General features: G+C 35.8%; 1 long non-coding RNA gene and 1 pseudogene across 1 annotated transcript in view; both read right to left on the bottom strand.

Moving 5' to 3' along the window:
• Positions 1-464: 464 nt before the first annotated feature.
• The window catches only part of LOC140845110 (uncharacterized), a 38,018-nt gene continuing 15,693 nt past the window's right edge, over positions 465-22,789 (bottom strand). The window contains exons 2-4 of the long non-coding RNA XR_012123818.1: positions 15,342-15,641; positions 4,642-4,863; positions 465-1,896 (exon numbers count right to left, since the gene is read on the bottom strand). This is a non-coding gene — a long non-coding RNA (uncharacterized lncRNA). The remainder of the gene's footprint in view (positions 1,897-4,641; positions 4,864-15,341; positions 15,642-22,789) is intronic.
• On the bottom strand, positions 4,885-8,715 carry LOC140844840 (cytochrome c oxidase subunit 2-like; annotated as a pseudogene).

Genomic DNA, 22,789 nt, shown 5'->3' with positions numbered 1-22,789 from the left:
ACAGCTTTCAGTGCAGTAGACAATCTGCCATCTGTCTGGTAAATCAGTTCTCAAAGTACTTCAGTTTGTATAAGAAATGAAGTAAATTTGATGGACAACACTAAAAACCACAGACTATACATTTGCTGAACTGATTTTCAATTGAGTGACTTCAGGTATGGCATTCATTTTTCCAAAGAGGAAATGGATGCCATGTTGTGCCAAAGATGAGATTTGGACATATGTCAAAGATGGGAATGTTTTACCATTAGAATAAGATTGGGAGAGAGGAATACGTCATCTTTAAACTTTTAAGCTTAAAAATGTCAATGATAAATGCTTTATTGGATATGATTCTTCCATTTCACACAAAATACAGTTTCTTATATTAGAAAAAGGAATATTGCTTTGCTTTGAAGAATACATACCATTTATATGCTAAAAGTTGAGTTCAAGATTTATGTTTTGGCAGAAACCTAGTGACTTCAGAATACTGCTATGTATTACTCTTTCTGACAACACTGTTCCAGTTATTTTGTGAGGATTGTCAGTATAATATATTTCATAGTGTTTGTCCTCCAGTTTACAACAGCACAGTTTGTACGTAGATAACCTCTACACATAAACATGTGCCTCTATAACAGTTCACTTCCCCTTGGGTCTCTGTTATTTTTCCTGTGAGCATTGTGAAATCAAACCAAAGTTTTAGACCTGCTTTTTTGGCGTGACCTGTGTGGACTGAAATCAACACTGCTGTTGCATTTAAGAAAAGTTCATGCAGTGTTAGGGTCCGGGCTTCCGAGGCTTCTCTAGAGAACAAACTACACAGGCATAGAGATGTAAATTCAAGCAAAGTCTTTATTCAGCCAGCTAGTTGGGGTCCAAGTCAGCCCGACGCAGCGGGTCTCAACAAGGACCCCGAGCACTCAAAGCCAAGGGTTTATATAGCATTTTCAAAACACTTAACTCATAGTAATTTTCCACAGCTACACATTATTCTTGCAAGACATACATCCTGGGGTTAGGCAGGAGCAAGATAAGACCACTCCTCAATTGTCAGGGAGGTTCTGCACGATAAACTTGGTATGTAGGATTAGCTGACCAAGGTTAGCTGACTAAAGGCCACAGCTGCCCACCATCTGGTGTTCATGATTAGCTTGTTTTTCAAGGCCTTACCCAGTTCCAGTTTTTCTTTCTAAGTCACATACTCAGAAAATGGCTTCTAGGCCTTTAAGATGGCTATGCTTATGCTAACCTATTTCTATTCTTACAGCAGCATCTTACTGAGGACCGTGGCCTGAGAGCAGACCATCCGTGTGTTCTGATAAACTGCTCCAAAGCCCCTTTATTTGGGAACATCTGAAATATTTTTTTACAACAAAGGGTGGGTGCAGGAAAGAGGTTATGCCAATCAGTACATTAGGACATTGTCTAAAAGAACAAACAATGGATAGTCTGAGCCATCTGTGTGTGAGAGGAGGCAAAAATTAGGATTGCTGATTATCTTCCTAAAGGATTCTCCTAGAGATGCAGGAGCCAGACCAATTCACCCTCTTTTGAGCATTTTAGTCTGGGTTTCTCTGGTCACAAGCGAGGGATGAGGAGCTATGACAGTCTTGTGACACAGGCAAGAATGACTGCAGGGCATCTTCACAGCACAGCAAGAGCTGATCTGGCTGACTTGGGACCAGGAGGTGTGGGTGGAGTGCTGGGGGGGACCACAGAATTTTATTTTATTTCACACTTGTATCGACAGAAATACATGTGCTTCTTAAAAATGAAGACTTCTAAAGGTAGAAAGTGGGAATCCTTCCCACAAAAATGTCCCTTGAGCTGTCACTGCATTCTCTCACACCTTTTCTTTCTCTATTTCTAAGTCCATAGAAACATGTATTCTTCTGTATGGCCCATAATCTTCTAAAAAGGAAGGAAAAGATAAACTCAAATTAACATAATAACATAATCACATTCAATCAGAACCATATTTGCCAAATTTACATATGCACATGTTTGTTTAAAAAAATAGTTTGCGGTGGATGGAAACCAATAGCCATTACAACAGGGTTAGTACAAGGAAAATTTCTGTATTCTAGACAGTTGACTTACAAATAATTTTTTGAGCAATAATTTAAATATTGAGGGTCATAGTTATATGTGTGGGTTCTCTAACCCCAATATCAAGCCATCATATTTTAAAGAAAGTGACCTCTGAAGTGGTTTCTTTATAATACAATGCTGATTTTTAAAACCTTAATTACTTTTGTAAATTCTTTTTTAAGTTTTGAAGATGGTTTTAAATGAAATTCACTTGTCATTCCCAAAGAAGATCACTTCATCTTCCCATATCTCTGGATTAGTTTGTATCTTTATTTTCTGCTATGAGCTGTCATTCCATTTTTCCTTTGTTATAGCAATGTTTAAGTTATAGAAGTTTCTATAATTTCTCTAATGTCAATTAATATAAAATTAAGAGAGTAATAGAAGAGTAGATGAAGAAATGAACCTTTCAAAATGCTAAAATGTACTTCTGAAATATACCTGAAAGTCACTGTACTCTCATGTACTTTAATCAGTGCAAGTATAATGATCATGGGTGTGCTTTTTTATTACAGATTTGTCACCACCAACTTCATAACCTGACCTTTAAGATTTTTAAATAAGAGAAATAGAATAAAATTAGAGACCACATGTTTAAAGTTAGGCAATATATTTAAACATGGATCCTAAGAATAACCCATAATTCTAACATTTTAACATTAACATTTATCAGCGAGGAAACAAGGGATATTTGTTTTCAGAAACAATAACCAAATCTTTCTCAATTTTGTGCCTTCTCTTTCTCTCTCTTTCTCTTCCCTTTCCTTTTCTGTCTTTTCATTCCTAAATATCTTCCAGGACAATGTAATCTTCAAGCCTTAAGTAGGGCAGAGAAATGTAAGATGGGGGCAGAGAGAGGAGAGAGGAAAGTCAGGGGCCTAGGAAGGAGGAAGTCTGCCTTGAAGAGCTGCTTGGTTCAGAGGCTGAGCAAGGAGGTAAGGAAGCCCATCGGAGAGGGAGCTCAGGGGGTGGTGTCAGGGGGCAAGGAGGACACTCCTGCAGGGAGCTGAGATCTGAGGGGGGAGTCAAGAGTCCATACCGGCTAAGGAGGGAATACATGTGGTGGGAAAGAGGCATGGGTGTGGAAGTCTGAGAGGGCTGAGGTGGGTGGCCTTGAACACCCAGTGTGGAGTACCTGAGCCTGAGTACTGTGGGGAATGGTGTCCTGGTAGTGGAAGAGCGTGATCTTGAGCAGCAGAGGCCAAGGAGAGCATGTGCCCATCAGTGGGAGAGGGCATGGTGTGTGGAATCAGCCTGAGAAGCACATTTCTGAGCATCTGAAGCAGCCCTGTGAGGGGTGGTGGGCATTAAAATGGGTCTCAGCACATTTGGATTCAAAACTGTAGACAGAATGTATTAAAAATCCAATTTGCATCCTAGGATGAAATACTTGTTCTTTATGGTTACAACTACAATCCTCTTTAGTCAGGATGTATCAATGCGAGAGCAAGGGATGCTCTTAACTATCCTGGTCTCTTGGGTTTCATAGAGAAACACTGGCCAGCATTTTCCACCAGCAGTCTGAGATATCCTCATCAGGTCTGAGCATGTCTAAAAATTCTGGAATGTCCCATTTCCTTCTGCTTGCCCTGCCCAGTAAGGGAGGCACAATTGGCATTTGTCTTCCTAACAGGATACATTGAAATGGACTTATGCCAACCTTTGAATGAGCACACTTAGCTATGCATGGTCTGGGAATCCCCTACATTCCACCTTTAATATGAAAATTCGAATATAAATAGTGGTCTCAGGACCAACTCTTTTCTTTCATCCAACTATGAGCAGCATTCCTTACTCTACCAAACTCTCTCGAGGAGAATTTAAATTTCTGCTTAGATGTCTCTGATGACAGAAACCTCATTACTCACCAGATTGCCCATTCTGTTTGCAGTTGAAGTTATGTTTTTGCCTTAAACATCAGAACTCATTCTGTATATTGGGATCACAGGAAATGGAGGGTAACCCACCTTTCCAGTGATGGCCATTCAGATACTTAAAGCAGCACTCCCTTCTCTGCTTACTCACATCTTCCCACTACACAGCCCAGTCCCTTCCACAGCTCACTAGATGAAATGGATTTCTGAATTATGTTATCTCACCTACCAGATCATAACTTGCTTATCTTAATATTCCCATTTTTAATGTTCTTCTTGACCTTCATGTGCAGAACTGAACATGATACCCCCAATAATTTCATCTCTACAGTTTTGGTATCGATATAACAATTTAGTTTATCCGTGTATGAAAACTAGCTCTGCTTACCATTATTGCAAATCTGTAAATCTAAAACTGTTCTAAATAAAAAGTTTAATTAAATGGGTGAATTGATTTTCAAAAAAATATTAGTACTGCAATATTTATTTTAACATATTAAACACGTACACTCATACATAAATACACCAGTTTTTTAATGGAAAATTTTGAAATCCCACCGTTATTAAAATTGCTGTGTAAATTTAGTAAGTCATTTAATTAGAGATGACAAGTTTCTTATCCAAAAAATAATAGACTTTACTTAGATGTTCTCTAACTTTTATAAATTTTAATTTAAAAAGTTATACTTACTTTTTAACACATTATTTTCAGTAGAATTTAGAAGTTATATCAGAGGCTTCCAAATGCTCAGTAACTTAGTAATACTTCAATAAACTTTTCTGGCAGTTTCTATAATATTCCATGAGATGGTGCTATATTACTATAATAAAATACATAAATCTCCAATTTCATAAAGCTTGATGTTAATCATCCCCATGTTTCATCTGTTAGTTGCATCTATTTTTTCAAAAACTATTGGAGAAAAAAATACACTTGATCAAGCTAACAAAGAAATTAACTTATGCTAAAATCTATTATTTAAGTCAGAGATTGGCAAAAGACCAGATAATAAACATATTAGGATTTGCAGGCCATATTACAGTATCTATTGTGACTACTCAAATATGCCTTTGTAGCACAAAAACAGCCATAGACATTTAATGACTGAACGATGTGGCTGTGTGCCAATAAAACTTTATTTACAAAGTCAAGTAGCTGGTTCATGGCCTGTAGTTTAAAGACTCCTGATATAAATCACAGATGAAATTAAGCCACCATTGATGTTGGTTTGCAAATTGCAAAAAGATGCAGAACACTCCAGATTGATAGGTGGCAAGTTTTAATAAGCAAGGGAACTTATATATGAGGCTTGTCTTACATGGCCATAAGATGCGTAGACCTCCACAAACACCCACAGGAATCTTTAAAGTTTGTATAGAGGCTTTAACTGGGTTCAGTCACGTATTCAGTCCAGATGGTCTCAACACCTACTCTCTCAAGGCTGTAACCTTGGAATATTTTCTGCTGTGGGAATGGTGAGTGGAATGTACTTTCCAAGGACGGGAGAGTAGGTAGGAGCCTCTGGTTGCCCTGGTCCTGCTCTCAGGTCAACCAGCCGTCACATCCTCTCCATGACCTCAGCAGTGATTTAGTAGTGAACATGTTTACCGAGCCACAGTTGGTCCTCCTGTGAGATGCCCAGACTGCACTGTGGCTCCTCTCTGATTCTTGCCTCCCAGTGTTCATGCTTTTCTGTGATCCCTTCACTCTGAGTATGGGCAGGATCTGAGACTTCCAATTAATTCGTAGAATATTGCAAAGGTGATGGGATGTCACTCCTGTAACTATGCTTTTATTATATAAGACTCCACCTTGCTAGCAGAATTGCTTTGGAGACAACTTGCTGGTATGATAAATAAGTGGCTATGTTGGGGAAGTCCAAATAGAAAGAAGCTGGAGGGATCCCACAGCCGTTTGGCTTCCCTGAGACATCAGCACCCATTTGGCCCCCTCTCTCATGACCACACTAGTATATGGAGGGTCATCTTCTGAAAGCTGCGCCTTGGAGTCACGAGGTTTCTGCTGTTGTTTCCATGCAGATTGTGTTGATGTTAGTTCTGTGACCACTTTTAAAAGTAAATTGAATTGATGCCAAGTAGAGCCTATTTTGTCACACGAGCTTGGATTGGAAATTAGGATGACTGTTTGGAAATGGCAAATAAGAGATGTCATTGTCTTGTTTTCTGGTTTATTCTAGTGAGAAATTAACTTGTGGTCTTATTGTTGCATCTCTGAAAGTATTGCAAAAGATTTTCTTTTCGCATTTGATTTATAGCAGTTATACTACTATGTTCTCAGACGTGGTTTGCTTTGCGTTTATCCTGCTTGGAGTTCAGAGTGCTTTTTCAATCTGTGGCTTTCAACAATGGAAAAATGAATTATTGAATTATTGCTTCTGCCTCATTTTACCTCTCCTCCCTATCAGTGACTCTACTTACATATATGTCAGTACTATTCAACATGCCTCATAATGCTCTTAGGATCTTTGGTGTATTTTCTATGCCTTTTATTTTCCATGCTTCAGTCTGTTTTTTTCCTCTTCCAGTTCAGACATTTACTGTTAAATCCATCTATTAAGTTCCTCATTTTAATAATTGTAGCTTTCAGCTCTAGACATTCCATTTCAGTTGGTTTTATGGTTTCTGGCTCTGCTCAAATCCACCATTTTGTCACTTAGATTCATGAACATACTAGTATAGAATCCATGTGTAATGACTCCAACAGCTCAATCTCTCTTTGGTCTCTTTTGGTTGTCTCTTTTAATTTCAGTATGTGTTAAATTTTTGCATCTCATTATTGTAGAACTTGGTCATGTGACATGTTTTGGCCAGTGGGGTGTTAGTGGGTATGATACCACCATAGCAGGAAAAGAGCCTTTTTGCTTGGTTTGGTCTCTTGCATTTCTGTCACTGCCAAGAGAACATATTCTGGGTAGCCTGTGGGTCTCAGAGGAATGAGAGGCACATGGAGCAGCTGAACTGATCCCGAAGTCTGAGTACAAGCCCTCTTGATTTGATCTGAAATTACCTGAGTCCCAGCAGATCTTAAGCCATGTGAATGAGAAATAAATCCTTCCTGTCATATATAACTGAGTTTTGTGGCTGTTTGATATACACATTAATTTGGAGTCATCATAATGATCTTGGTGGCTGGCACAAAATTTATCAGCCTTAATTCATATAACTTAGACTTTCATTTTTGGCTTGATGTTGATGTATCCAGCTGACATGTCATGAAGGAGAGTTCTAAACTCTCAATTAACCTAAAAGGTTAATGCTATTAGCTTCTAAATGATAGGACAGTATAGGTGCTGATCATTTAAAAAAATATTTTAGTGGAACTAATTCAAAGGCAGTTGGTCTGAAACATGTTTTGACCCACAAATTTCTGGACATTGTCCATAATATAAGCCTGGTCATGAGGACATCAGGGTTGTTTGATATAGTTCTCTGAGAATAGCATCTGTGTTTAGACCTAAGAAAGGAACAGCTTATGAATATAAGATGTCTTCTGATGAGATTAACATAGGGATTGTTATCTCTATAAGCAGGACTACTCTCTGGTCAATTTCTGGTTGTAATTCCCCTGGTTTTAGGTCTTGTGTAGGAGTGATAGAGTAGTTGAAGCTTAAGTCTTTATAGTCAGTATACTTGTAGCTTCAATATCACTGGTGGCCTGTGGTTTTTATAGTCAAGGAAGGATTATTGATTTCATTTATTATATAAAAAAATTGTCATCTTGGGAGGACAATTAGGGTTAAGATGGTTGATATGATGGTCAACTGTTTCTATTTCTTGTTAGTCTGTAGTGCTTGTGGGAGTCTGCTTGGATATTAACATTAATGAAATATAAAGAACTAGTGAGCTATAGGAAAACAACTGTTAGTGTATGATCATGGAAATGTAGTTCTTCTATAATGAGGGATACTGGATCTTGAAAACCTAGTTGGAATGTATATGCCATGGAGCTATAAAGGGCTTGAACCTACAATTTAATTGTTGGTAGATTTATGCAAATTTTAGTAGTACCTTGGTTAGGATGTTGGCTTGAAACCAGTTTTAGGGGATTCAGTTCTCTCTATCATTTGAAGTTTGCTTACGTTGGTTCTTCAAATGTGTGTGTGTGTGTGTGTGTGTGTGTGTGTGTGTGTGTGTGTGTGTGTGTGTGTGAAGGGGTATCCGCATACTCATTTGAGATCAATGTTACTTATTTCTACTATTATCACTTTTCATTTAATTGAGAAGTCTTCACAAATTATGAAAATTATTAATGTTACTGCTGTTAACAAAGTAGTGTTAACAGTGTTTGATGTTGTATATGCATCTGGATGCTGTGGGTGTATCTGTGAAAGCCAAGAAAGTGCTCTGGGAAGAAAGTGGCCTTAATTCCAACAAATATGATTTGTTTTAAGTTATTATGATATATATCTAGTATGACCCCAAACACAGGCCCCAAATGTATTTCTCCAGAACCATCAACCAACCCATATTTAGAAAACTCCTTGGTCTGTCCATTCTTTGAATGTGGGTCTGTCCATTCTTTGAAGTTGCATGACTATATCCACTATGTGCTGGACACTGTTCTAGAGGACTAGTAGTGGAACCAGTAAACATAATCCCATAAATCTATAAATGCCCCAGGTCTCCATCCAGCCAGCTCCCCAACTTTTTTATGTCTTCTTAGGTACAGTACTGGACATGTTGGAATGGAAGGATTTAGTTTGGTTTGTCCTTTTCTCTGTAGTATTTCTCTGAACTTCTTCATTGTTTAATTTTAACTATTATTTGTCAAATACCCTATGATTTCACTTATATCTGGGATCAAAAAACTAAACAAACAAGTAAACACGATGGAAATGTTCTCATAAACATGGAGAACAGACTTCTGTTTGCCACAGTGATGGGGGCCGAGAGGCAGGGTGAAACAGGTGAAGGGGATAAAGAGTTACAAACTTCTAATTATAAAATAAATAAGTCCTGGGGATGAAAAGTACAGCATAGGGAATACAGAGATAATATATTGTGCATCCTCACAGGGTTTGTGTTTGCTAAGTTCCTTTTATTTTAATCTTTCCCTAATTGCATACTCCAACTGCGCTGGGTTAACAGTTGACTTGATAAATGATACATAGTAGTTAGGTTTACATTGTTAACCATCAGTGGACACCCATTCTGATACAAGCTTATGCAAGGAGAAATATTTCTCATTACTCATATTAACAATATTGCTTCTATTATTTGATCACTAGTCCAGTGTTATAATAGGAGTTATATTGTTGGCAGTAAAATGAATGTATTGTTGAACTTGATCTCTTAATCAGTGGCTGCTCTTAGGAGAAACATGGTCTTGTTTATACTCACTCTATAAGGAAGGCTGTAACTTGGGGCTCTAAAGCTGAACTTTTTAGAATATAATTTAATCTCACATTAGAAATATTGGGGTTTTCTTTAGGTAAATTTAAAGTTGAAAGAATATTTCTGGACAACCAGCTCCCACCAAACTCCTTTGGTTTTTCACTTCTGCCTACCGATCTCCTCACTGTTTCATCATGTGGATGAGTTTATTCTGTCAAAACTGTTCAGAACTACCTCGTCTAGTTTTGGTGTACTTAATTTCTCTTCGTTAAGCTATTCTAGTTAACTCATTATGCAAAAGACAAATGGGGTAAACTTTGCTATTTAGTAGCTTCAGTACTTCATCATTTCCTTACAGTACTTTCTGTGCCAATTAAAAATTCTATCTCCTGTATTTTTAAATTTGAGGAAATATTTTTAATTTGTTTATGTTAACTGAGTTTGGTGGGGGTTTTGGGGAGCTAGCATTAGTTCAAAGTGGTCATTTAATATAAAATTTCCTGGATGTAAAGTAGGTGCTTTGTTCAAAGAGCGCTCTCACTTATCCACACACACTTTGCAGTATGCTTACCTTATTCTGACTTGATCTCCTCTTCTATGTTTAGTAACTATTAATAGGTTACATGTGAGTTTTGATATTTGAAGAAGGTGACAGGTAGTGTGTGTGTCTTTCATGGCCTGATTCAATGAAGTGCTCTATTCTTACTTTACTACTAAATCGTCCTTTAATTTTTAACTTCGTAAAGGTTGTGTAAGTTTGATGTTCCTGAGTAGAAATTGTAGCAGTGCAAGAAAGAGGGTGATTATTTGAAAGAAGAAAACCTAGAGAAGCGTTGTCACTTACTTTTTTTAGCCTTGGGACCTGTAACTTAAATAGACATACATAATATGAGAAGCAGGTGGAGGCCACGTTACTCTGGGTAAAGGGATCCTCAGAAGCCAGAGGCCCACTGTGAGGGCCTGGAGCACTATTCAAGGTTCGCTGCCCTAGAGGAAGCAGAAAAGAATGGCTGGGCAAAAGAAAGGATATCTATGTTCTTAGAAAAGAGGAAAGGAAGAGGGGTATGTGAGAATAAAAAGCTAATTAGCAGGTAAAATTTAATACATAAAAAAATATGTAAAAAATATACATAATACATAAAAAGCATATAAAATAAGAGCCAGTCCTTTAAACCAAGTAATACATTTTTAAAAGATGAATTTTACATCTCCACACAGATACTTGATAGAGATAGTTTTGACTGGGGGGGGGGGGGTCTTAGAACATTCTACCAAGGTGGCTGGTTTTGTAAGATCAGCCTTGAAGCTCTAAGAAATAAACGTTAGAAGGTGTCATGTTAAGTATTTTTTATAAATATTCTTTTGAAATCAGATTTTATTTGAATCCTGTCTCAGTTCTTGAAGAACTGTGCAGCTTTGGGCAGGTTAATTAACAGCAAATTGTTCTCTTCTATGAAATGTGAATGTATAATAATGTCTACCTCATGATGCTGCAAGAATTAAGTGAGCCCATGTGTGTAAAGGAGGTAATATACTTCCTGTTGTGATCAGAGGATGCTAATGTTACCTGAGCCTGCTAGAGCAGGGTATTTCAAGCTTGTTCCCCTTCAAGCTAAAGATTTTAAAGTGAACTTAATTTAATTTAAATTAATAATTAAAAGGAAAGCGCTGACTCTAGAGATGAGAACCAAGTGGTCACAGAAGAAATGTGCAAGAATTATATACATATGTTATATGTTTTATATATATATATATATATATCTTGTATCTATAAGCTAGTCGCCATTTTATGAAATAGCTGAATATTTAAAAACTCACAGGAGACTGACTCTTCCTTCCACAAAATGAAGCCAGCAAAATCTTAAAAGAAGAGCTTGCAGAGCATAGGAAATCTAATCTTGAGTGCAGTGTTTTCACATCCATTATTTCTGAAGATGTATTTCTAACCTAAAGTTCTAACTGATTATCTCCTCTTGGTAGAATGAAGAAAAGGGAAACGGGCAGCCTAAAGATGTTGGGAGTTCTTGGCAGAATATTTCTATGGTTATATACCCTTGGAAAATATGTTAAAACCCAGTACTGAATATATTCAGAGTTAGGGATTGAGTGTGCTTATGTCAAATAAGGACAAGCTAGAAGAATACGATTTTCCATGTTACATGAAGCGATTGAGTCATTAGTCCTCTTCTGACTGGATGTTAAGAGACAAGGACATGTAAAAAGCTCCCACTTTTGATGTAGCAGCCTTGGGGAGTAGGAGCGTTCAGAAGCCTGTGATTGGTAGACCAGCCTGCAGTGCAGGCACAAGAGAGCAGAGCGAGGACCCAGTCCTGACCTGGGAATGAGGATGCTTTGGTGCAAATCTTTCTTATGAAGATTATAAATGAGGCTAAATAAAACCCTATGAAACCCGCTGAAACAGTTATGCCATAATCGAAGAAGGATCAGAAGTAACACAAATGTCAGCAGCCATATTCTTCTTGAGATGCCTGAGCCAGGCAAGTGAAATTAGAGGAAAGGGCTTAAAGCACCTGGTGCCACTTGTATGATCTCCTTCTCCATGCAACCCTCATGCAGCTTCTCACTGTTTTCTTTTTTGCACAAGTGCTGAATGTTACTATTTAAACCACGCTGAGGGTAAGAATGATGTGAATGCGGTAGTCCAGAGACTGTTCTGTGTAACTCTGTTTTGTTGATTAAAGTCAATGAATTTGAACCAGGAGCTTTGAGCCCTGTGATCAAAGCCTGAAGATCAATAAATAAGCTTATATATTTCATTAGGAATAAAGGGTGTTTTATGCAATAAAACAGCATTCATATTCTCTTGACTTCCTGAGCTTTCGGTGAGATGATAGTTCCAAAGGACATACTAAGTAAGAAAAACACAAACACAAAATACACAGCAGTGAAAACCACCATTGTCCACATCTATATTTATTGAGCAAAAAACTTACTCTTCCAAAGTTGTCCTTGTGTTACCTTTAATAAGCTTAATAGGACAATTTCACAAAAGACAAGTATCAAATGATTTCACTCATCTGTGGAGTATAAGAACAAAGAAAAAACTGAGGAACAAAACAGCAGCAGACTCACAGAACCCAAGAATGGACTAACAGTTACCAAAGGGAAAGGGACTGGGGAGGATGGGTGGGAAGGGAGGGATAAGGAGGAAAAAGGGGCATTAAGATGAGCACACATAATGTAGGGGGGGCATGGGGAAGGCAGTAGAAAACAGAGAAGACAAGTAGTGATTCTATAGCATCTTACTATGGTGATAGACATGACTCTAATGTGATATGTGGTGGGGACCTGATAATGGGGGGAGTCTAGTAACCATATGTTGCTCATGTAATTGTACTTTATTGATACCCCAAAAAAAAGATTTAAAAAAAATGAAGTATTTTGACTGAGGTCAATTTATTATCCCTCCATTCCAGTTGTATGCAAAGAAAAAATCTAAAATAAAACTTCAAGCTTGAAGTCTCCCTTAACCACAATAGAAAGATTATATTAAAGCCAGGAGGATATTTTTCATCTGTGTCAAAGATGTGATTACTGGATTGTTGAGCAAAATATTAAATCAAATGAAATTCTGCCTGGGTGTCAATGCACAAGCTCTACATAGTTTTGTTTTATTTTGTTTTGTTTTATTTTGTTTTGTTTAAATGAAGAGATATTGAAGACTGACATCAAATAGAAAAGACAGTTTTTGAAATGGCATTGAGTTTGATGTAGACTCCATTCTTCCAACAACATGCGCTATCTCATTATTAAAACCTCCACTCTGCTTTTATGGTGTTGTGTTCATTGTCTTCCTGTCCTGGATACAGCTTCTGTCCAAATAAGAATGCTTATCTTTACTCAATTATCTAGCCTATGACAAAAGAATCAGGATATTTTTGCAGGCTTTTTTATGAGGCAATGGAAGAAACCAGTTCTTCAACATGTCTTCCAGTATAATTCCTCTACTAGTTTAGTACTTTCATAGCAATTTTGAAATATTATTTCCAAGTTTTATGTATTGAATTGGATTAGCTGTTCATTTTCTAACAATATAAAATTTTTAGTAGCAGTATATAGATTTATAAGAACCATTAGATCATTCATATTTAAATGGACTTGTTCCAATAACCACATGTACTTTCTTTCCACGTATAGATTCTGTATATCAATTCTCTCACCTAATTGCTCCTTTAAGGAGAAAACAAAAATCTTTTTACATGTTTAACCACAGGAAGCTACTTTGAAAAAGCTCTATTTGTGTCAATCATTTTAAATTCGTATTTTTGCCTAAAGTGAATAAAAATAATTACAAATAAATAAAAATTAATAGAAAATAGTTTGATCTTATTAGTCATAACAAATTCTTGAGAAATTCATTAGTTCTTTTCCTATGTCTCCATTAGGCATTTATTAAGCCATTTTAACTTATTTAAGTTTATTCCTTCACTAAAATGAATTATGTAACTTCCTATTTCCTTTCAGAAACACATAAAACATATTTGGTAGAAATGGTATTTCCAGGAGTGTAGTTCAGGTTTGGGGGGCATAGTGAATGTGAGAGGGAAAAGGAAGGACTTTAGGTCGTCCTGTTCGGATTTATGGGTAGACCACATGGAATTGAGGAGAGAGCAGAAATGGACTTGAATTACTATGAAGTCAGATTCGTGCAATGGACCATGCATTTTTCATCAGAACCACACTACTCTTGGCCTTCTATGTAGGAAATGAGGTTTCAATTTTTCCACTAGAAATGATAGAGTTGGGTAGATGCACCCACATTCCTCTTTGATTTCCTATTTGCAGTGTAGTTGAAATGGTTTCCTAAGCTAGGAATTCAAAAGTAAGTCCATGTTTCAATGAACTGTTTCAGATTCTAATGAAATATGATTCATATTTGTATGGAAATGCAAAGAACTTAGGATGGTAGATCCAGTTTTGAAGAAAAAGAAAACAATAATTAAGACAACATGGCATCACCAGTAAATTGATGGGATTGCTGGTGAAAGTGTAAGATTTTATAAACAATTTAGGAAATTACATGGCAGTTTCTAAAAGAGTTCAAAACTCCCCTCTCCCATGTCCTAGTAATGCCTCCCTAGGTATAGAGCCAAGAGAAATGGGTGCATATTTGAAAAATCTGTACAGATGTGTTCCAATACAATTCCTCTACTAGTTTAATACTCTCATAGCAATTTTGAAATATTATTTCCAAGTGTTATGTATTTTATTGAATTAGCTGTTCATTTTCTAACAATAGAAAATCTTTAGTAGTGGCATATAGGTTTATGTGTTCATGGTAGCCTTATTCATAATAGCCAAAACATGGAAGCAACCATTATAGGAGAATGGATAAACATATTGGATTTTATTCTTATAATAAAATACTGCTCAGCATGAAAGAGAACTAGATAAGGACACATACAACAATATAAATAAATCTCAAAAGCATTATGCTCAGTGAAAGAAAGCAGTATATGAAGTTACAAACTTTATATCATTTAAGTGGATTTCAAGAATAAGGAAATTGAATCCATGATAATAAAAATGAGAACAGTGGAGGTCTCTGTGTGGGTGGTGGGACATTGACTAGAAGAGGCATGAGGAAACTTTCTTGGGTAATGGAAATACTCTTAATCCAAGTGATAGTTATATGGGTGCAATGATTTGTCAAAGATCATTGAGCTCTACCCATTAGGTTCATTGCTGTAGTCCATGTGATTTATATTATTAAAGAGATACCGTGCTCTAAAACTTCTTAGCAAACTAGAAATGGAAGGAAGACTTCCAGAAATTGATAAAGGTATCTGTTCCTATAATCAATTTCTGTGTTTAAAAAAACGCTCAAAATTTAGTCATTTTAAAAACTATTATCTCTCATGTTTACTGAGTTGACTGAGCCTTGGGAGAGTTCTCACTTGGAGTCTCAAAGTGGTAGGAATCATGAGAAAGCTCAAATGCACAGTTATCTGAGATGGCTCCTTCTAGGCAGGCAGTTGACAATGGTGTTAATCAAGAATTAGGTGAAGTGTTTACCTCAAGAGCCTGCACGTGGCCTCTTCATCTTGCTTGAGTTTATCACAGTATGGTGATCTCAGTGTCGTTGCAATTTTTAGAGGGCTGTTCAGTGGTCCAAGAATAAAGGAATATTCCAAGACAAGAGGTAGAAGTTGTTCATCTTTAGGGGCCTGGGCCAAGGATCTTGATGTTTTTTACCATTCAGAGTTTCACATTCATCCAAATTCAGCAGGCAGGGATATAGAACCCATCTCTTTATGGGAAGAGTATGTAGGAAAATGAGTCACTCTTCAATCCACCATGGCATTGAAGAGAAATCTATGAACAAAGCACATTAACATTTAGAAGTAGTTTAATTAAATTGATAAATATGTCAGAGATTCTGACAACATTATTTAGCTGGAGGTCCTAACTAATGCAATAAGCAAAGAAAATTAAGAGAAATGAAGATTGGAAAAGAATAGATTAGACTATCATAATATGCAGACCATAAGACCATTTCTCTAGGGGAAAAAAAACTAAAAATTGAAATTGATTTGAAAATTCAGCAACATGATAAAATAGAAATTGACAGATTTCTTTTATAACACTAGCAAAATCCACTCTAGAAATATAAGGAGAAAAAGATCCTACTAACCATAGCAAAAAAGAAAAGAAATGAAAACCCAAAAAAGCCCAAAGCTATAAAATACTTAGTAAGATGTATAACCAAAAATGTGGGAGAGCATTAATTCAAAGGCACAAAAGAAAATGAATGGAGGGAGAGTCATTACATCTTCCTGGAGTATAGATATGCTGCTTTTCCTCACACTAGTCTATAATATAATGCAATCCTAATGAATATCTTAACAGGGTTTTTATGAAACATATGACATTTAGACATTTTTTATAAAATTTTATACTTAGTTTATTCTAAAATGCATCAAGTGTGAAAAAGATAGGGAATAATAGCCATACAAGTTTTGTTTTAATTTATAGATACTTATCATATATCTGAAACATTCCATAGACCTTTTCAAATGCAACATTGTATTATGACTGAAGAAAAAATGAGAAAACAACAAAGAATTAAAAAGTAAAAGAAGTGACTGATCAATACACATATGCTAATACATAACAATCAGTTGTAACAGCTCAGACTATTCAACAAACAAATCTCAGAGGGATTTAAACATTGAATGTAGAAATGTTTATTAGAAATGAATATATGAAAATAAATTTCTTAGAGTCGGAAGTTAGATGGATTTATATATTTATAGATGATAAAATAAAGGAAAAATAATTAAAATCTTGGGTTAGATAAGAGTCCATGCTCAAAGTTAAAAGACTATTAGAGTAGATAAAATTAGTTGCATAGTATACAATAGACAAAAGATTAATATCCTGAATATATGCTAACTATTAAAATAAACACAAAATCACATTTGAATAAAGGTTCTTCTAAATAGAAGAAACATAAATGGCAAATAAGCTTACAAAGATCTTCACTGCCAATAAGGCATAAATTAAATTAATACTAAAAGTCAATAATAAAATAATTATTTTCCTCAGGGATTAAATATTTTTAAATGCTGACAAATATCTTATTACGATATTGTGGGGAAAGATACCTCATACACTGTTCATGGGTTACAAATCAATACAGTCATATTTGCTCTTGGCTCTTGAAATTAAAAATGTTCATAATTTTTGAGCCAGCATTCAGCTTCTTTGTGTCTTTCCTAAAAAAATAAGTTAGGGAGTGAATAGCCTAACAAGTAGAAAAAAATTGGGAAAAGATCATAAATGCTATGGTTAGGGAAACTGATGAATATACTATGATCCATCCACAGTATGAAATAGTGCAAAGCAGTTATAAATGCTTAGCTAAATTCTTATTTTATAATATGATGTGAAACATGAAAAATGTAGATTTGATACATGAAATTGGTCCCTTTTATGTTTTCAGGGTAACACTTTCAATTTAATAAAATGAAAAAGATGTAAGGGAAGAAGAGAGGGATTGAGGGAGCGAGCACGGGAGATGTAGAGGAAAGAGATGGAGGACAGAGAAAAAGACAGAGGGGAGATATTGATGAGCAAACTGAGGCTCAAAAAGCATAATCGAATTTCCCAAAATTACACTGAGATGAAAGAACTGAAATTCCAAACACAACTTCACATTCATATGCAGTATCTTTCTACCATATACCAATGATTCAATTGAAAGGAATAAGAATGGACATAGCCTACATCAACAGAAGCTTGGAAAGGGTGTGATATATCCAGTTGGATATAGGGTTAGTCCTTGCCTTGGATCCCAGCTGTGCCTCTCACTGTGTGTTCTTCTATGTGTCAGTCTTAGAAGTTCTCTACATTTTGCCTTAACCTCGACCAGTTTGGTCATGCTCAGTACTTTGTCTGTTGCCTTATTTGTCTGTTGTTTGTTTATATTCAATCATTTTTCCCATTGTGTCAGAAAAAAAAACACCGCCAAAAAGTTTCAACCCTCCCCACCCCTGCCAACTCTCTTAAGAAGTGATAATGAAATTCAGTCTACATTGTGCTGTACCTACAAGCATTAATGCAGTAAATACTTATTAGCAAGGAGTCGTATGGTATATATGACTTAATTCTGCAAGCCAAGTAACTCATTCTCTGTCATTTTAGGTGATCTGAAAACATAAAATTGAAAAGTTCATCTGAGCCAGACATGCCAATATTCTAGAGCAGTATTGCCTATTAGAAATGTAATACAAGTAGCATATATAATTTTAATATTTCTAGTAGCATTGAAAAAGTAAAATGAGAAGTCAAATTAATCTTAATTATATATTTTATTAACACCAATATTTAAAATACTATTTCAACATGTAAATGAATTATTAATGAAGTATTTCACATTCTTCTTTTGTCATACTATGTCCTTGAAGCCCAGTGTGTATTTTCCACTTACAGCACATCTTGATTTGAATTGGCCACTTCAAGTGCACAGTACTCACAGGTGGCTAATGGCTACTGTATTGGACAGCGTTATTCTAGACACTCCGTTATGTTACTCAAATAATTTGCCTTGGGCAACTAGAATGCTCTTGCAAAAAATCTAAATAGAATTCCACTTAGGGATCAAGTCACAGACACCATATTAAGAATATAACTACAAAGGACTCATTTAATCCAAAGGTGAGAGGACTCTTTAAAATATTTTAATCAGTCTTCATATTTTTAATATATAATGCCAGTGATGCAATCCCATTTTAACATTTATAATGCTGATTAACAAGTCACTAGCTTCACCAGTCTAAACACATTCCTAACATTTTTTATGCTGATTAGCAAAATAGCTAACAGAACATTGGAGATAAAAAGAGATTTTGGGTAAATCCTAGTCTAACATCCATGAAGTGTGGATTCTGATTGAAGCAACAGCCTCTTCCTAGTGCATAGCTTAAATAATAGCCATGTTTCACACCATCTAACCTGAAATACTTCAAAGTAAGTTTGGACATCTTTGCACTGTGTCTGTTTCCTCATGTGTAAAATAATTATATTAATATGCAACTCAGAATATTAAAGTGAATTAGAAGCACTAAATACGAAGCAATCTGTAAACTGCAAAGTACCATTCAGATGTTATTGCTGTTATAAAACATGAACTTCACCTCACATCTCGCTTTTCTTGAATCAAAATGAGAAAGTATTTCTCCTTATTCTCCAAAAATACAGCTATATTTTTGTCTTCCCAAACCATTTCTTTCTAAGGATGTACTGCACCTTTCATTTTATTTTTTCCCATTTAAATATTGCAATAGTCCCTTCAACAAATATAAGGGAACAACATCAATCTTATCTTAGTGCAAATGTTAATCCAAGTTTATGACCTTATTTAGTACCATTGAACATCATATTTTCTCATACTTAGTGAAACTATAGCCTCTACCAAAGAGATTATGTAGATTTTGGTTAAAGGGCAAGTTTTCTTCTCTTTCAGTGACTTACCCCTCTCTCAAAACTGCAAGGCAAACAAAACACAAAATAACTCATCTGAAGTCCTTCTGCCTTTCACCTTCCCATCTTATTTTTATTTAAAATGAAAAACTGGATATGCTGAATTTTATGAATGTGACCTTTAGGTTATCCTTATACATTTCTTTTTAAATTTTATAGATTCCCTACTGATGCTGCTTGAGCACATCTAGAATTTATATTACATAAAGAATTTAGGAAAAAATTATTCCAACTGGAGTTAACAACAGTCCTGTTAGATAAATTGCTATATATATTTATTTTTTCCTCTCACCTTGGGGACCTCAAGCCCAGCAAGGTATAGTAAGTTGTTCAACATTTCTGACCATGGTAGTAACATGGTAGTATTTAGAATAATATTTAAACCTTTAACTATGATGTTTGCCTTTTGAAAAAAAAGAGAAATCTTTTTACCACTGTTACAGATCTAAAACACACACACACTTACACACATATACACATGAACATAGAATTCTAGTTTTTCCTGATATAGATATATCCATGTTTCTAACTTCAGGATTAGAAGTTACTTTGGGTTATTGGAAACACACATGGGCAGGTATTGATTAATTTATGCAGGAAAAAGATTCTTTTTTTCCCCACAACTATAGCAATTGAAAGAGTGTGTTCTACATATGAGATAAACCTCATTTATTTATTTGCTTCTAATTTTAAGTCAAAATAGGACTTTAAGGTTGGTATAGTTTTGATAATCTTGTTACTCAAGAAATGTGTCTAAATTTGAACTGAATTTTTCCTCACATACTACCATATTTATTTATACTCTGTGTGATTGTAACTAGAACATTATTATACAGTAAAAGTACTACTGTCAGACTCAAAGATGAAAAATACACAAGTTAAAACATTGAAAAATGTCATCAACTGCAAATAAAGCAAATTGTTTAAGTTTGCATCAACAAAATTCCTTTTGCCATTTGTAACATACTCAAGGGTCTGGAGAATTAGGGCGTGAACAAAACTATTCTTTGTGTGGAGGGCATCACTATTCCACCTACCACACTTTTATACAAAGGTAGAATTGCTTTGAGCACTTTAATCATGTTAAGATCATTTCAAGTTGTTTCTTTCAGTTGGGAAGGGTTGGGGAAAATATTCATTAAATTAAGATATAAATGCAGTGCCTAAAATAACAGTTTTATACTCAGAATTAGAGGCCTCAAATGAAAAATAAGAAAAAAACCAAACAGGATGTTATATTTATAATCCCCATTAAAAATAGAATTGATTTGATACAATCAAATCATTTATGTGGAGGAGAAATTCCAGGCACTCACCCTGAAATCAGAGGAAAAAGGAAAAGAAGTGAAAAATTTGATAGAGAAGATGGATAGATTTAGAAATCAAAGAAGAGCTATCTCATTACATATTTTTCTATAGAAATAAACTACTCAACAGGGACAAAACATTAACATTAGTATAACAGTGAAAAGCTTTCTAAAGATGAACATTGAATAAATAATTTATAAAAGTATAAAGAAATTTAATTAAATTGAATACATGCTCATGCAGAGAGTTAGTCTGCTAACAATTTTGAATTTATAGCTATATGTATACTTATGTATATATATATATATAGAACATACTTCTATCTATAATTAAAAAATAGGGAGAGTTAGAGCTTCTGACTGCCAAAGCTGGAAAAATGTGGGCCACAAAATAACGTTAGTGTTGTAACCCCAAGAATAATATATAAGAATATAAAAAAGAATAAAATAAATATCTTGATTCCACACTGATATAAATAAATGTTTAAATAGATAAATATAAGAAGGAGAAGGGACAACTCTTCCTTACTGAAGATTACAACTAATCCACGTACAGGGAGCCAGAGCGCTATGGAAGGAATTGTATCCTGGTAAAATTCACATATTCACGTCCTAACCCCCAATATGACTGTGCTTGGAGGTAGGACTTGGAGGGGTAATTAAGGTGAATTGAGACCTTAAAGGTGGGTCCTATTCTGATCGGGCTGATATTCTTATTGGAAGACAGAGATTCACCAGACATGCCTCTCTTTCCATGCCCACCCAGAGAAAAGAGCATGAAAGGGCACTGAGAAGGTGGTCATCTGCAAGCCAGGAAAAGACCAAAACCAAATCCTGCTGGCACCTTGATTTTGGATTTCTACCATCCAGAACTGTTAGAAAATAAATTAATATTGTTTAAGTCACCCAGTCCATGGTATTTTGTTTTGGCAGCACAAGCAAACATAGAGGGAAAACAGAGAGGCACCGTTAACACCACCGCAGCAGTCCTCGTGTAGTCAAGATCACTGCCGGATGCTCAAAGGAGTGAGCCAGAAGCTGGAGGAATAGGATCTTGGCACAGCCTAAAACTGTCTCCACGATTAAAGTGCTCAAAGCAATTCTACCTTTGTATAGAAGTGTGGTAGGTGGAATAATGATGCCCTCCACACACAATATAATTTTGTCTGTCCATGTCCTAATTCTCCAGACCTGTGAGTATGTTACTTGATGTGGTAAAAGGAATTTTGCTGATGTAAAGTCAAACAACGTGCCTTATTTGCAATTGTTGACATTTTTCAATGTTTTAAGTTTTGTATTTTGTATATTTGAGTCTGACAGTAGTTTCCTCGCGTGCCTTCTTTATGAGGTAAGAATGCTTAACATGAGCTCTACCCTCTTAACAATTTTGAAGTGCTGAATATCACATTGTAACTATAGGTGCTGTGCTGTACAGCAGATCTCCAGTCTTATTCATCTAGCAAAATTGAAACTTTATTCCCATTGAACAGCTCTTCATTTCTCCCAATTCTCTTGCAACCACTATTGTAGTCTCTGTTTCTGTGACTGGCTATGTTAGATCTGTCGTATAAGTGGAGTCATGCAGTTGGTTTTCCTTCTGTGACTGGCTAATTTCACTTAGCACTGTGTCCTGAACCTGGAGTGACATTTCATTCCAGCAGCAGCTAATTCCAGTTTGCAGTGTTCCCAGCCCCTGCACCAGCTTCATTATGCCCAAGGACATCAGCACCAATCTTGGTGCCTTCTCCTCAGATGTCTGGTTCTAGCTCCAGGGGCCTGACCTCTGAGTTTCTGAGGCACTACAGGAGCTGAACAGCACCCCTTCCTCGGAGATCTTAGTCTCAGCTCTATGCTGCCCTTTGTCCAAGCGTCTATGTTATAAAATTGCAAACTCTCCCTTTCGTACCCAGACTTCAGGGTGTACTTTCTTCTTTCACTGACTACATCAGTGACACCACTGTGTTTCCCTTTTTCCTTTTCTGTTTTCCACTAATACCCAGTAAACAATTCTTTATATTAAATTCTCTCATTGTTAAAACGACAGACATGTTTTTCTGTATCCTGACTGGGCTTTGATTGTTACATATTCTATTTCTATGATGACAGTACTAAGATGGATTATAGTAATCCAGACTTGAAAAAATGTGGATGCCATTAGTTCTGGGCATGATG

Source organism: Manis javanica, chromosome 12, assembly GCF_040802235.1.
Source record: "Manis javanica isolate MJ-LG chromosome 12, MJ_LKY, whole genome shotgun sequence".
Taxonomy (NCBI): domain Eukaryota; kingdom Metazoa; phylum Chordata; class Mammalia; order Pholidota; family Manidae; genus Manis; species Manis javanica.
This window is presented reverse-complemented; position numbering and strand designations above follow the sequence as displayed.